Source organism: Tympanuchus pallidicinctus, unplaced genomic scaffold (genome assembly GCF_026119805.1).
Source record: "Tympanuchus pallidicinctus isolate F22 unplaced genomic scaffold, pur_lepc_1.0 scaffold1, whole genome shotgun sequence".
Lineage (NCBI taxonomy): Eukaryota > Metazoa > Chordata > Aves > Galliformes > Phasianidae > Tympanuchus > Tympanuchus pallidicinctus.
Genome location: NW_026294618.1, coordinates 86,807,114 through 86,821,613, shown reverse-complemented (window position 1 = coordinate 86,821,613; position 14,500 = coordinate 86,807,114). Strand labels below are relative to the sequence as shown.

General features: G+C 39.6%; 1 protein-coding gene across 5 annotated transcripts in view; it reads right to left on the bottom strand.

The window, feature by feature from the left end:
• TRERF1 (transcriptional regulating factor 1) overlaps positions 1 to 14,500 on the bottom strand; it is a 99,511-nt gene that overhangs the window by 58,048 nt on the left and 26,963 nt on the right. For 4 of the 5 annotated variants that reach the window (XM_052680738.1, XM_052681036.1, XM_052680806.1 and 1 more), the window contains exon 2: positions 13,286 to 13,341. The gene's annotated coding sequence lies outside the window, so the exon portion shown is untranslated. Of the gene's footprint in view, positions 1 to 10,180; positions 10,200 to 13,285; positions 13,342 to 14,500 lie in introns of those variants that run through there. The other variant, XM_052680959.1, reaches the window with a different exon arrangement.

The window sequence follows — 14,500 nt, the reverse complement described above, 5'->3', positions numbered from 1 at the left end:
AGCATCAGGTGATCCCCTGATCACTTCCACAGACCCTTCCACCTTTTCACAAACCCTGAAAGCAGAACAGACCACTGTGACCATCCATCTGACCTTCCTCCCAAGATGGGCTGATGACCAGAAAAAACACATCAGCAATAATCCTTTTTGCTAACAGCATCTAGTTCCAATTCACAAGCACGTGATCAGGAATCTTTCACGTTCAAAAGGATTTGTTTCAGTGAGTAATTTACCCTATTTAATAATTTGTGTGCTGCAACTAGCCCAGATTCATCTGGCTTCAACTTTCAGCTATTCAGTCTCATTACACCTCCTCCTACTAAACTGGAGAGCTTTGTGTTTTCTCTCTCCTCTATAGATATTTGTGAAATACAGCTCAGCCACTTCACTTAAAGTAGGCATGCTAGGCCTTTTTTTTTTTTTTTTTAATTAAAAAAAAAATCTAACAGTGAAACAGGTTTTCCAACTGTAATCGATCTCTCAGCTTTCTGAAAATGCATGTCGGTTTTTTTAAGCATTTTTTTCTAAAGCTGGCACATAAATACTGGACTCAGCACTCAAGTAATGATTTTGTTCTATTATACGCTGGTAATACTATATATTCTTACAGTACACATTCAGCTTTTGTGTCCAAAGACTGCAGTGAGTCTTTTAGTAGTATTACAAGGTCTGTATTTTGTTAGTTTAACTATAACTATCCAACTTCTTTCCAATGCAAAACGCTCTCCGGAATGTAGCTAAGTCCTTCCCTCTGCATAATGTACAGAGGTGGACTGGTCTGTGCTAACGTACTACTCAAATAAGTCTATACAACAAGGGAATTAATCTCACGTGAGACAGAGGACATGTCATTATTTACCATACCCCTGATCGTTGGTGGCAGTTTCAAATGTAACAAAAGGTAACTTTGTTTAGAATAATTATAGGTGATCCTGAAATAATTTTATCTCAGTTCTTCCAACTCAAAGCTGGCAGTTACTTCTCCCTCCCCTTTGCTAATAATTACATTGCCTCATCACTCATTTAAACTCAGTGCCATTATTTCTCTATTTGTGTAATACGTACAGACATAACACACACATAATAGAAATTCTGGCACAAAATTTGTTCCTCCTCACAGAGGACATTTCATGTCCTCACAAGCAACAGCACAGCATACAGCTGTATACTGCTCCATTCTGAGCACTGGATATGACATTTTAAACACAGCCTTCACCTTCCCACTCATAGAAAAGATTCATGAGTTAAAATAAATCCTGGGTAAGTGCATGCAGGATTGTGGTTTGTTGCTTGTTTGTTGTCTTGTTTTTTTTTTCTTTAAAGTACCTAATAAAGCATCAGCAACATTAACATTATGGTTATTAGTTTACTTAATACGATGATGCTCCATTAGACAAAAGATAATATAATTGTAGGCTGGAAATTAACGATGGAAACATGTTGATATAGTTACATGGAGTCATGAAACTTTTTCAAATGTAGGGGCACTGTGTCTACAATACAGTTTAAACAAGTTAACTTATCTCATCTGTATATGCATAATAAACTTTTGCTCTATGCTATCATATCAAATACTCATTATTCCAGTACAAAAAATGTTTGCTTGTTTATGTATAAACACACACACATTCATACATACGTGAAGTTAAGTGAGCACAACTTGTTAGAACATGGTTCTTCCCATGCTTTGACTCAAAAAGAATTCATGTTAATAGATGAAAGTACTTGCACAGTTACGCTTTTCTGTCTTTTTTTAAGAGTACAAAAGCTACCTTTTAGACAAACTGCACCAGCATTGTGATGCTGTGCTAGAAAAGCAGCATGAACAAATAGGAACAGGGGCAGAAGTGTCTGAACCCAGTGTCAAAGGAGTCAGAAGTCAGCTGATGTTACAGACTCTGAGATGACTCCCAAAAAGCAAGGATTGTATCAAAACCCAAGTACCCAGTGTGGCTTAGCCCACAAGGATTTATTTAGGGCATGGAAACACTAATATAAATCTGGAAGTGTTCATTTCCTAGGCTAAAGTTTAATAGAACTTTAACTTTTTAACAAAAGGTCAAAGTTTCAACACATCTCCTGAGGTTAGCACTGTTTCAGTAAAACCAGTACAGCTATTCACTGAACCCCAGTTGAACAGCAGATTAGTTACTACTCACAAAGCCTTGCCTAGAATATTTAACTGATTAGCTAACAACATATTTACCAGAGCTCATATATTTAAAAAAACCTAATTAGTCAGAGCCTAATAGTTCAAAACATGTCCAACTTGTCTATCAGAAGAGCAACAGCATCATCATGCAGTAGATCCTAAGTAGCCAAGCTGAGGACTCTCTTCTCTGATTAAGAGGTTTGGGTTTTTGTTTCAATCCACATCATTAAGTCAAAAGGTAGTAATTTCTTCATTTCTGAGTGCACTAGTATCCAAAACAAGAAAAAGGCAGGGTTTTCAGTTCTCACCTGCTCACAGGAAGTTCACACCTCACTGTCACCAACTAAAATATAACAGAAACATCAGCAGCTCCAACCATCTGCTAATCTTTCCCATTCGCTATGAGCTGGCTTCAAACAAACCAAGAGATCTTTTCAAGTGTCACTTCGGGGGTTGCAGAAGGCAGCCCAGGCCAGGTAGACAGAAACTCAGATCAAGCACAATTCTGTCCCAGAAGGACAGCACAGATCGCTCCTCACTACCAAACACGCCTGAGCTTCAGGTCTACTGAGTGTAGGAGATGAGGTCATTGCCTGAAAGGAAAATCCTACCATGGATACACAGCTTAAAATGCTGCTAGTCATTACTCTCTGGCAAGTTTTTGGCATATGGGCATTTTGCAGCTTTTCAAGTATGATCCAAATGACCAAGTAGGCCAAGAGACTGTTTCTTTAAACACGAATTTCTAATACAGGTTCTAGTCAGTCACTTAGCACTGCATTTGTCTTTTGTGGTTGCGCTTATTTCCTATTTAAGAGAAGGACTGTAATAGTTCCTGGTCTGTCACATTTTCTTCAAATAAGATGTTTCAGCAGCAGCTTCCTCTTGTGATACATTATTCTGCATTGGTGAGCACCGTGTTCGCCCTCATTGTGCTCAGAAAAGCTGTCATCTACAGAAAAGATTTACAGACGTGAAGCAATAAGACAAAAGAGTTCAAAATCCCATTTATGATAGTCTATGGGAATTTTCCCCCATATCTAGATTCATTTCTCCCTTCTCCATCTGCACTTCCCATCTATTTCAAAACAATGAACAAATGTTTCTCTAGCTACACAGACCTGGCACGTTCCATTTTCCTTGTCGTTTAAAAGATGCACACAAACTATTGTGTTTTAATAGTAAGAACACTCTGCACTTTGTAAAGCTTTATTCAAAGCACTCTGTGATCTTCCTCTGAAAGCACTAATTTGGCACCTTCACAGTAGATCTGAAGCTTGTATTCTAACTCATTCCACACAGGTGGAAGCTCAGAGACACGGTCAGACTGAAGCAACTGGCTCTTGGTGGAACCATAGGAAGAACTCATGTCCTGCCTTCCCACACTCATTCTGAATTTCATCATGCCTGACCAACGCTTGCTCCTGCGCTTCCTGCACCACATTTAACTTCAGAAAATGTAGCCTCGTCTTTCTTCTTTTAGTCACTGGCAGAACTTCCCAGACAGCTTCCCCCCTCACCCCCCCACCCCCCAAGGATTTTCCAAGGTTAAATTGTTAAATCATTAAGGAATAATTTCACCATCTCTTAAGGAAACTACCTACACAAAAGAAAGCATTCTCCCAACATCAATCTATGTGGCTGTGTTTTTGCATTCCAGATAACAGCCACACTAGATGAGTATGAAAAGCTAATATTAACCCGTTCCAAATGAAAAGAATACTCTCAGGATCTGTTCTTTAAAAATAATATCCTTGGATATGCAAGGGACTGCTAGTCAAATATCACAAAAGTCTCAATTTGTTTTAAACAAGAGAAAAAGAACATAGGTCAGTCCTTTTCTCTCATCTTCAGCTATTCTTAAGGAACAATTTTTATGTAACTGTGCAATTGTATTTTTTCTAATAAGAAGTAAATGTAAGCATACAAAAGAGAGGACAAGCAACCAAAAAAGGATTAACATTATAATACTATGGTAACATCTGAATAAGGAAGTGATTTCAAATTTAACCAGTAATGAAAACCAAAATCACATATGAAAAGAAGGCAGGTCAAATGAGCATAAACTTGTCTTACACTGCAGACATCACAAGAGCTCCTAACTGCACATGACTCACTAAAGCATAAAGAATATTATTTGATTCTCACACAAGGATCCATCACCATGGCACTGGGACACACAATCCTCAGTCTTGTTTCAACAAAAGTACTTCAGTCACACAAGATAATACCTCATCATTAACCACTGCCAGCTATGGTTTTCCTAAATGATGGCCACTACTACTTTTACTCAAATCTCACACAATAACAGGTCTCACCAGCAACAGTTGGTTGAACTTCAGATTAATCTACAGATGACCGCTATGTATCCTGAGGCTAAATTAAACACAAAATAGGGTTCATCTCCTTTCTTTCTCTCAGGAAGTCTTAAAACCACAAAGCAGTCCAAGACTCCCCTCTCACTGCAGTATTCAGAGCATGCCATCCTACTTCTTTCATTCTCTTACACCATGCCCAGAAATTGGAGAGAAACAAGAACACACTCTGACACAGCTCCAACTCCCAACCCCAAACTCAAGAACAGCTGGTTTCCCCAATTAAGTGATCCATGGTATGTGCATCCATCTATTGGTAGAGAGAGAATGCAGAATCCCCTTGAGGGCTACTCAGTGTAAATGGAAAGTTTCCAGGGAGCAAGGTTCATCCAAAATCCTATTAAAGGCAGAAGTTTTACAGGAAGATGCACAAATATACTCCAAGCACGTTTTTCACTCAGTAAAAGCTGGGTGGATATCCTAATAGCGTTGTCAGAGTTCTACCTCAATTGAGATCTGCTTGTGAGAGTGATGGTCTAACTAGCTCAATTTCAGAGGACACTCTCAGGAGAAGACTTCTCCCTCCATTAAGGCTACAAAACAACATTATATTACTTTGTTTTGCTTTGTTTTGTTTGTTTGTTTTTTTAAGTAACAAGCTAGCAGAGGAAAGCGGAGAGAAAAAGGAGAGTTTCTTCTTCCAAGTTGTCTACTTAAGAAATCTGGAAGAAGTTTAAGCATGACACAGAAGACTACTAATTTGCCTGTCTAAAACACACTGATTAGGAGAAGAGCTAGTGGATGTATACTTTTCCTTTTGTAAGCAGCAGCATGTAATCAGAATGATATTCACATTTTCAAACTAGAAATGAAAAGGATTGAAGTGACACCACTACCTGGGTAAAATCTATCTAAGCCTACAAAAGACAGATTCAAAGAAGAGTATTCCCTAGCCACAAAAAGATGGCTTTGGTGGGAGGCTTCCATGCCTCCAGCTCCCACAGACTGCCTGGGCTGCTCTAAGCACATTCCTTAAGTCACAAATGGGCAGTGAGATGCATAAAAAGAGTGTGAGTAAAACATCCCTGTGGAAACAAAGGCATTGACCTTTTTAATCTCTAAGAGGTATTCAAATACTATACTCACAGGCAATCGTTAAAATGACTCATTAAAGTAGCATACTGTTAAGGCTCAGCATTTGAAAGCAAAAGGCTAATGAAGTACTCAAGCAACAAGCTTTTTTACCTCTTGATAAAATGGAAGGGGAAAAAAGAACCCAGCCCTGTTTGCACACTTTGCAGACAAATTCCCTTTGAAGTTTAACTTTTTTCTTCCTGTTTAACAAAATTATTTCAACAAAATAAAAGTTGGAAATAACTCTACTAAGAAGAAAAAAGGTCCGCTATTCCTTATTGGTAAGCAGCACACAGACAAAAACAAATAAACAAACAAAAAGCCCACAGGAAACTGAGAGCTATTAATTTAGTTTTAGCCAAGTTTTTATGAGACTGTACATTCTGACTATTAGTTGATGCTACTACTCAACTGTCTGGCACACAAACCCATAAAAACTAGACCAAAAAAAAAACCAAAAAGCAGCAACATTAAATTTTTACCTTCAAAAAGAACACAAGTGGCATGAATACAATTCTCTAGAAAATGCTACTTAGCAAAAACAAAACAGCCGTTCCCCCACATATATGCAATGTTTAAAACAAAGAATCCAAAGATGCAATTATGGTCACACAACCCCCATCTAGAAAGTACAAGCTGTTCAATTTAGGGAGTCAAAATCCTTTAAGCATTATCTCTAATGACACTGTGTACCCCATTTCCTCTCATAATTTTTTGTTTTCAGGTCCTGAGAGGATGCTAGCTATCGCCTTTACCAAGGATCTGAAAGAAGGTGTGAAGTCACTTGTCTGCACAGAACACACAACCTCAAGCAACAGTGAGCAATAACGGAATCCAGTTACTTTCTGGTAAAGGCTTTCTCTGTTTATGTATAGTTTACCCAAACAGCAACCAGTTTTAAACACAGCAATTATGCAAAAGTTACAAACTTATATGAATAAAAAGAGGATCACAAGAAATACCCCTGGGCAACAATGTAAAAAGCCTGCGGGTCATGGCAGGCACAATCTAGACACAGAACTTCCTGTACAATCCTGCAGCTAAGCAAGGAAATGTAGCCACTGGATGGATAAGAACACGATTTTCTACGAGGTAGGGTGGGAGGGAGAGCTATTATCTAAGATAAACAGCAGCAAGAACAACACGCATTTCTCTTCTGTTCACCGAAGAAAAGAAAACACCAGAAGAATAGCTAAAGATTTAAAGAACTAAGCAGCAGCACATTTTCTGTTGAGAGTTAAAGAGTCAGCGTATTTGCTTTATCCAAGAGGATAACGGCTATCAGTGACTCAGTGACAAAATGGCTAGATGTCTCTACAAAAATTTACTCAAAAGATAAAGAATGTATTAGTCAAAACTAAGCCCAAAAAGATGCTGCTGGGCAAAGAAAACATTCTGAAGAGTTCAGAATTAATCTCCTCTATGTAATTACAGTTAATTGATACGATGTGCAGTATGCCCAGACATTTATCAGCAGCAAGCTGGCAAAATGCAGTATCCACAAGAAACACTTCATCTCATCCAGTTGACTAAAGCTGTGTCCCATTCCTCTGGTGTTTAAATCTTCCCCAGTTTGTAGCAATGCCATACATTGGACATGCAGATCTCTGCAGCAAGGTAAAGCCGGCCAGTTTAGCTCTTGAAGGACAACTTCAGAAGCAGAAGCTGTTCCCTGTGCACTACTGAAATAGTAAAACCAAAGTTCACCATTCCAGGTCTTTAACATTCTCTATGACCTCAACTCAAGGTATTTACGGATATTCCCAGTGCCCCAGGACAGACTGCAAGCCACAGCTCTGCTGCTCTAACTAATAATAACCAGTGCTGGAGACACATTTTTGTGTGGCTAGCTGAGGGACATGAAGTGAACTTCCCAAGCAATTGCTGAAGGCAGATCTAAGCACAACAGCTTTTAATGCTAAGATCTTCTCCCCACTTTTCAGCTCATAGCAACTTGCATTAAACAAGGACACCCGGACAAGGCATTATACTACATTCACCTTATGGATAAATAGATAAAAGAGTTTGCCACATGGATGCATTCTTAACAAAACACTATTATTACAATCAAAGAACACAAGAACACATACAGCACAAAAAAAGAGAACTTCTGTAACTCTCCTGGAGGAAAGTGAGTGTAATTTCCAACTGCAACATGTTGCACGCTGTCATTTATAGTAGAGAGTGAGCAACTCTACAAAGTAACAACACAAGTTACACACTTTCCATTAAAGTCACCAAGGGAGGGTTCATGATCTGCACTAGTAAGACAGGTAGAAAGGTAACGGAGGCACATTCTGGGGGACAATAAATGTATTTCACAGAACACATTTTCTAAAACTACAGCCCATTCCTTGGCATTTACGAAGTCCACAAATGACAAGTTACCCCTATCACAGGAATTCATCACTTGCAGCTGAGGATCAATACGAACCAAGAGAGAACTTTTTCTGTGGGAGACTAACAGTGAGCAAACCTCGGGTATTCTCAGAGCACAGCCATCTGCTCAATCTGGGTATCTGAACTAATATTTCCCTTGCTTTAAATATCTAGGGTGTTTTAACTTTAATCTCAAATGTGAATTCTGCAACTCTTCCTTTATTGCGTTCTCCCCACTATTTTTAGAATGTTTGGATTTTTTTTATTATTATTTTTTTTTTCCAACCCTTGATTTACTGGCACTTTTCAGGTTGGCAAGAGAAGCCAGTTTGGAAACTGCACAGACTCCGCCCAGAACAAGTTTTAGAGAAAGAAAAGCAGAACATTTCCCTATCTCTCTCTCTACATCAGCAGCGAAGCATTAGCCTCTCTGCTAGAATTTCACCATCAGCCTCAACTAAAATTTCCCTTTTAACTCTCCCAGAACCCTATCTTTAATTCAGTTAGGAAAAAAAATGGTATGAAGAGTAGAAAGTCATGAGAGATGTGGAGAGGAAGAAGGTAAGGCAAGGAGGGCACGATCCAGATGGCTGGTATTGGTGGTTAACGTTTTAGTACCGAAAGTCAATTTGATTTGTTTCAGAAGTTAAGAGGTAAAAAACCCCCCACGAAAAACAAACCCCCAAACCTTCTCTGTTTTTTGTAGCTAGGGTTTCTGAACAGGATTTGAGAGAGGCCACTTTGCACCAACTATAACGATACACGGTAGGATCTTGATACTTACAGCATCATATACAACAATTAATCATTTCAGCAATATGCTACAAAGGAGTATTATCACTTTGTTACTGAAAGGGGAGCTGACTCAAAGAGGACCAAGGGAGTTGCCCCAAACCATGGGGTAGTCATTAGCAGAGCTGCAGTTACAAGTTCCTGGCTTCCAGGGCTATTTTCACACTCGTCTGGCAGAGTGGGCACGCAGAACCCTCCCCAGGTGGAGGTCACCTGCTCTGCACACCCCATCTCCTGATGGATGTGCACAGCCCAGGGACTCAGGCCAGAAAAATAATTTTAAGGAGAAGTAAGAGCTAGTGCTCTGTACTGGCTCACTGAGCAGCCATGCAAGCGATAGAGACAGTGCCGGGGGCAGCGGGAGATAGGTAACATGCAACCCAATCCAACGTGCAATGACAAATGCACTCCATCTTGTTTGTGCTTATGTACTCAGAGAGGAACTTCAGATTAGTTCACTTTTCAAGCAAAAAGTGAAATGGCTCTTTTCATTTCAGCCCCAAAGCTTAACAGTGTGTTTTACAGAGCTGATTTCAGTTTCTCTTAGTTGTTTGATCAAGACTGCAGACAAAGTTACCTGCATCCTACAGAACCACACAGTTCACCATGTGAATACCTTACAGTGAAAGGTGACCTTTGTCATAAGAATAGCTTCAGAAACATTGGATAGGTCACTGTCCATCTGCATGTTTACAGAAGCACTATCTTACAACAGCAAGCCTGGGAAACCTAGTGCAACAGAGATGGGAAGGGGGAAGTGAGTATTCCACTTTAAAAGCAGAACCACAGAAATTTGCTCTTCATAACATGATTAGTCTTAACTTATAGTCTTAACTATACATACACTTATAACTAGATCTTTCTTATGTTAGTTCAATATGTTCTCTCACTTTCTGTATTCTGCCTAATATTAGCCAGCCCTGAGTTCTCCAGACATTCCTTCTAACTCACTTCATCCTTTGAAGCTGACAGTTATCTACACAGTCAGGCACTGAAGTAATTTATTCTTTCAGAAGCGTTAAGCATTTACAACTTGCAACATCAAGTTGTGCAAATATTCAAATTTTCTGGAAGAAAAAGAAAAGGAAAAAGCATTTACCTTGATGTCTACACTTATGTAGATATTTTCTCCCCCCAAAACTCCATTATTTAGAAGTTTTTCCTTATGCATGAGAGATTTCCCATTTTCCTCCCTGTACTTTCCAGGTACTTTCCACGTACTGTGACAAAACAACCAAATAACACAAGAAAGGGAACTCAAAATACCTGTAATTTTTTTATTCAAACAAACTCTCTTACTTTGAATGCTTCTCTAAGATGTCTTCTAAAGAGACAAAAATATTCATAAGCAATGTCAAAGGAAATTAGTAATTCTAATCCAACAGTGATGCCAAAATTCTGCACGTACATGCATTAACATAAGAAGAAACTACACTGCACAACCAGATTAGACAGAAATCATTCTCTCACTTCACCTCAGTCTGGTCTCATCAAAACCACTTGTTATTCCCTGTAAAAACCAAGAACAGAACATCCAAAATATGGAGGGGAAAAAAAAAAAACAAAAAAACCAACATAAACACTTCAGAGAGATGCTGTAGTTCTCAATGTATTAAGCAAGTGTTTTTCACTGCCAAGAATCATTCAAAAAGAACAACCAGAAATGTTTGCAAAACAGATTGCTACTATAAAATGCATTAACACAGCATGCCCTAGCTATTAATAACAGAATATACATCAACACACTGCTTTTCAGATGATCAATATTAATTGGCAATCTAATTTGGAACTGTTAAGACAAGTGACCTTGGAGCAGCAATCCATCAAGTGTAAGCTAACGGAAGGTGAAAGTAGGCCTGGTTACAGTTACTTCCTTGTCATTTCCTTTTCAGTATGACACAACGCTGTCTCAATGATCAAAGCCATTTTTATCTCACAGATGTACCTCTGAAAATAGATTAGGTCTTATAGAATGATTTTATGTTTCTGATCCAAATCATCAGACAGCCCCTGTAGTTCACAAGGGCCTTGGGCCCCTTGGAAGGAAGGGAGAAAGTCACAAGGAAATACAGGGAAAGGAAAGGGAAAGAATAGGCTGGGTGAGAGCTCTGGCATCCATCGTGTCTCACGATGATCTCGTGAATGTTTCATCATACAGCAGGAGTGGTAGCAGGGAACAGGTTAGGAAATACCCACTAAAACTACATACACATAAGAACAAGGAACAGCTGACAATGGTGGCAAGAGTTTGAACAGGACCGTTCACTTCTTCCTGTGAGGCAGGAAGATAGGAAGCAGGACAGTGGCACCCCTCTGCCTCAGGCTGCTGGGGAAGGAACAAATGAAGCCCCTCTGAAAGCCAAGAGAAGAGAATAAGGCACAGACATTCATAGCTCCAGATTAATTTCAACCCTGAAATGGTATCACATGAAGTGAGGACACAGTCTTCTAGAGGTAAAAGATGAGAGCCAGAGGGAAGTGCTAACTTGGCTCTCTGAGAATCTCATTTCAAAGCCAATTCTATGATTTCTAGGGACCTGACTCGCTATTCGTACCTGCCTGGGGCTGGCAATAAAGCCATGGTGAGAAAAGGTGTCAATGCCTTAAGCTGCAGAAGATGCTCAAGATGCAAAGGTCCCTCAGTGGCTGTTATAAGATAAGGAGAGAGCAAGTAAAAAAGCAAAAAAAAAAAATCAAACTGCACAGGTTAAAGAGCACAGATTCATGAATATCCACTTTGCAGCATAGAGCAATGCTTTAAACAAAAAATCAAATGAATGAGTTACATCAATCCAGTAAGTATTAGGAGCAATGCCTTAGGAAAGCAAGCAGCTGAGTGAGTACTGAGGCACAGTCCAACTTGTGCGCAAAAGCAGCGCACACAAAAGCACTGCATTCGCACCAGAAAAATAAAATTATTTCCAAAATCAACAGCATTTGCTAGACCAAACCAGCTTGAACACAAGCATTCACAGTTAACCCGTGTTTGACTCCACACACTGGCTGCGCATGGGCAATGGCAACACCATGGCTGTGGTCACCATCACGGTGACACGTGGTCAACACACAAGGGGATGGTAGTTCAGCTGAGCTGAACACTCTAAGAAGTCCTGAATGCAGATGTAATTATCCACTCTTGGAACACAGGTAGGCCAGTTCCAACATGTGCGAGTGAAGAAGATGGTTTACATAATAAGCAAAGTATGCATTTACATAATAGCACTGCAGACTGCCAGACCTCTCACCTGAAGAGCTATATTTTACCAGCTATGTGCACACTGTCTACTCAAAGGTGGCCTCCTGAGACATTAAATTACATATTCATAGTGCAACTCAATGGTGGTGTGAAAGGGTGTGGTTTGAATGGACAAAGAGGAAAAGGTCTGACATTGGCTGAATACTAAGAAACAAGTGAGCCTTTGATTCTTGCATACTCCATGCTGGGCTAAGAGCCACCTTAGTTTTCAATTCTTGCATGGGTAGCCACCCTCCAACTCCGCTATGCAAACAAAACTGAAATGGAAAAAAAATAAATCAAGTCTGGCTACAAGAGCTAAATCTCTGAATCAAAGGAAAAAGGCTTTTAGTCCTGATCCTCTTGTAATGACATAATGCATTCAGCTCTTTTCACTACACTTTCCAACCAACAGCCTCAAAGAACAATAGGGATTTTGAGGCCTCTGAGTTACACAAAGCGCAGGACAGCAGGAGACAAAATGAAATACATAAATGAATGAGCAGGATAAGTGACAAGCTAGATGGACTGCAAGTTGAAAAATAGTGCCTGCATCACACTACTTCTATCTTCAGCTGTTTGTTGTTCCAGTATGGTTATTCCAACATTTCCAGCTTTAAAGACACCTAGCCCTCTCCACCAGTGAAAGCATCTGGACCAGAAACTTTTGATCTTCCAGTTTCTAATTGAACCCATCTTTTTCTTTTAAATGTTGCTATTAAAAATCAGCAAACATACAGCTTCCTTCAGAACACCAGTGACAGAAAATTCTTGTTTCACACTCAGACCTAGAGGTATTAACTCATACACATTCTATCTTAATAAAAACTACCTGCTTTTGAAAATATTGCAACAGGAAAAACAAGTTTCAAAGCATAGAAGCTAAAACAGCTCAAAGATCTTTTTACTTTTCAAATATCCTGAGGGAAGGAGGGAAAATCCCAAACCTAAACAAAAAAGTTTTACCTCACTTGTAACTTTAAGAAAGCTCTACAATGCTAAGATAGGTATAACCAATCTGGCTAAAACCCACGCCTGAGAGACTGGCATTTCTATTGTCTAGACTTTGTACATCAATCCACCAGGAGAAAGGAGAGGGACAGAAGCTAGATAGAACCAAAACAATCTCTGCTCAGAGGATCAGCAACAGACAACGTACAAATAAGTACCTCAGTCATTTGCAGACTTTTGACAGGGAATGAAATAGTTGTCTCCAACCAGAATGCAAGACCAGTGAGACTGTTTCGTGTAAGATGTTTATCTTACCCTCTCTCTTACCTTATCAGACACATCTCCTTGCCCTATTCAGAATCCAGCCAGTCACAAAATTCCATCTGCAACAAAAGGAAAAGTCCATTAATACCACGCCATAACTTTACAACAAAAGACTAACAAGCAATTCAAGAAAGAAGTCAAACTTCTACTTCCATTCCAGTATAATCTGCACCCCAGGCAAATCGCCCTCCTGTCTGCAGCAATCTGGGAAACCTGGATATAAAGGTATTAATGATGTTGTAACATGTTCTGTAAGAAACATGCTCTTCCTCCTTTGGAAAGGTTAACAGAGGTGGCCAAGGCATACAGGTTGCCCTCCCGAGTCATAAATAAGTCTGCAGCATCCTCTCATTAAATTAAATGAACATCAAATTATATAATGTGCACAGTGGTAAAATGAGACCAATGGTAATGGTTAGAAATAATCACAGCAGCCTTATACATTGTGGAGACAATTTTCTGTCAGCATATCAAACCAGGGTACATTGCACCTTTTATCTGCAGGCCAAAAAACTGTCAGAACAGACTTTCTTAAATATGGCAAAGCATGCAAGACATGGATGGAACAAAGCTCTCATGCAAACTTTAAATGATGCCTACTCTGATCAAGTGCATTTAATTTTTTTTTACCACCTTTACAAACCAATCTTTCAAGGAAACAAAGTTTCTTCAGGTAAGCATAATGCAATTTAGCATACCTCAAATCCCAAAAGAGTATCACGAACCTAACAATGCTGCAACGTTAGAATTAATTATCTAAAACTGTGATAGACTTGGGCTCCGACGGCAACAGCAAACTCTGCCATGACACAGTTAAGTAAAGGAGGCATGACCTGCAAAACTCAGCCAGACAGTGAGCCAGAAGGGCAGACAGGAGACTTCCACTTGGATAAAAACACCTTGAAAAGCTCAAGAGACTGCCTAGAGAGAGAAGTGTGTGCCAAGGAGCTAAAATACCACCAGACAAACCCCTCCACATGCCCTGTTAATGCTTTCAGTGCTCTGCCCACCAGCAGCAGAACTCGTTAGTCCACTGCCAGGTTGAAAAAGATCAGAAACATGTGCATGAAGTGGGACACTTCAAGAGAATAGGGATGGTGTCTTTTTAAGACTCATTTCTCAGCCCAGTTATCCGAGGGGAGATATGGCAGGAATTGAAGGACTGAAAGCTAATTATTTTCATGTTCACTTATGTTTGCTGTAATGACTCTGCAAAGA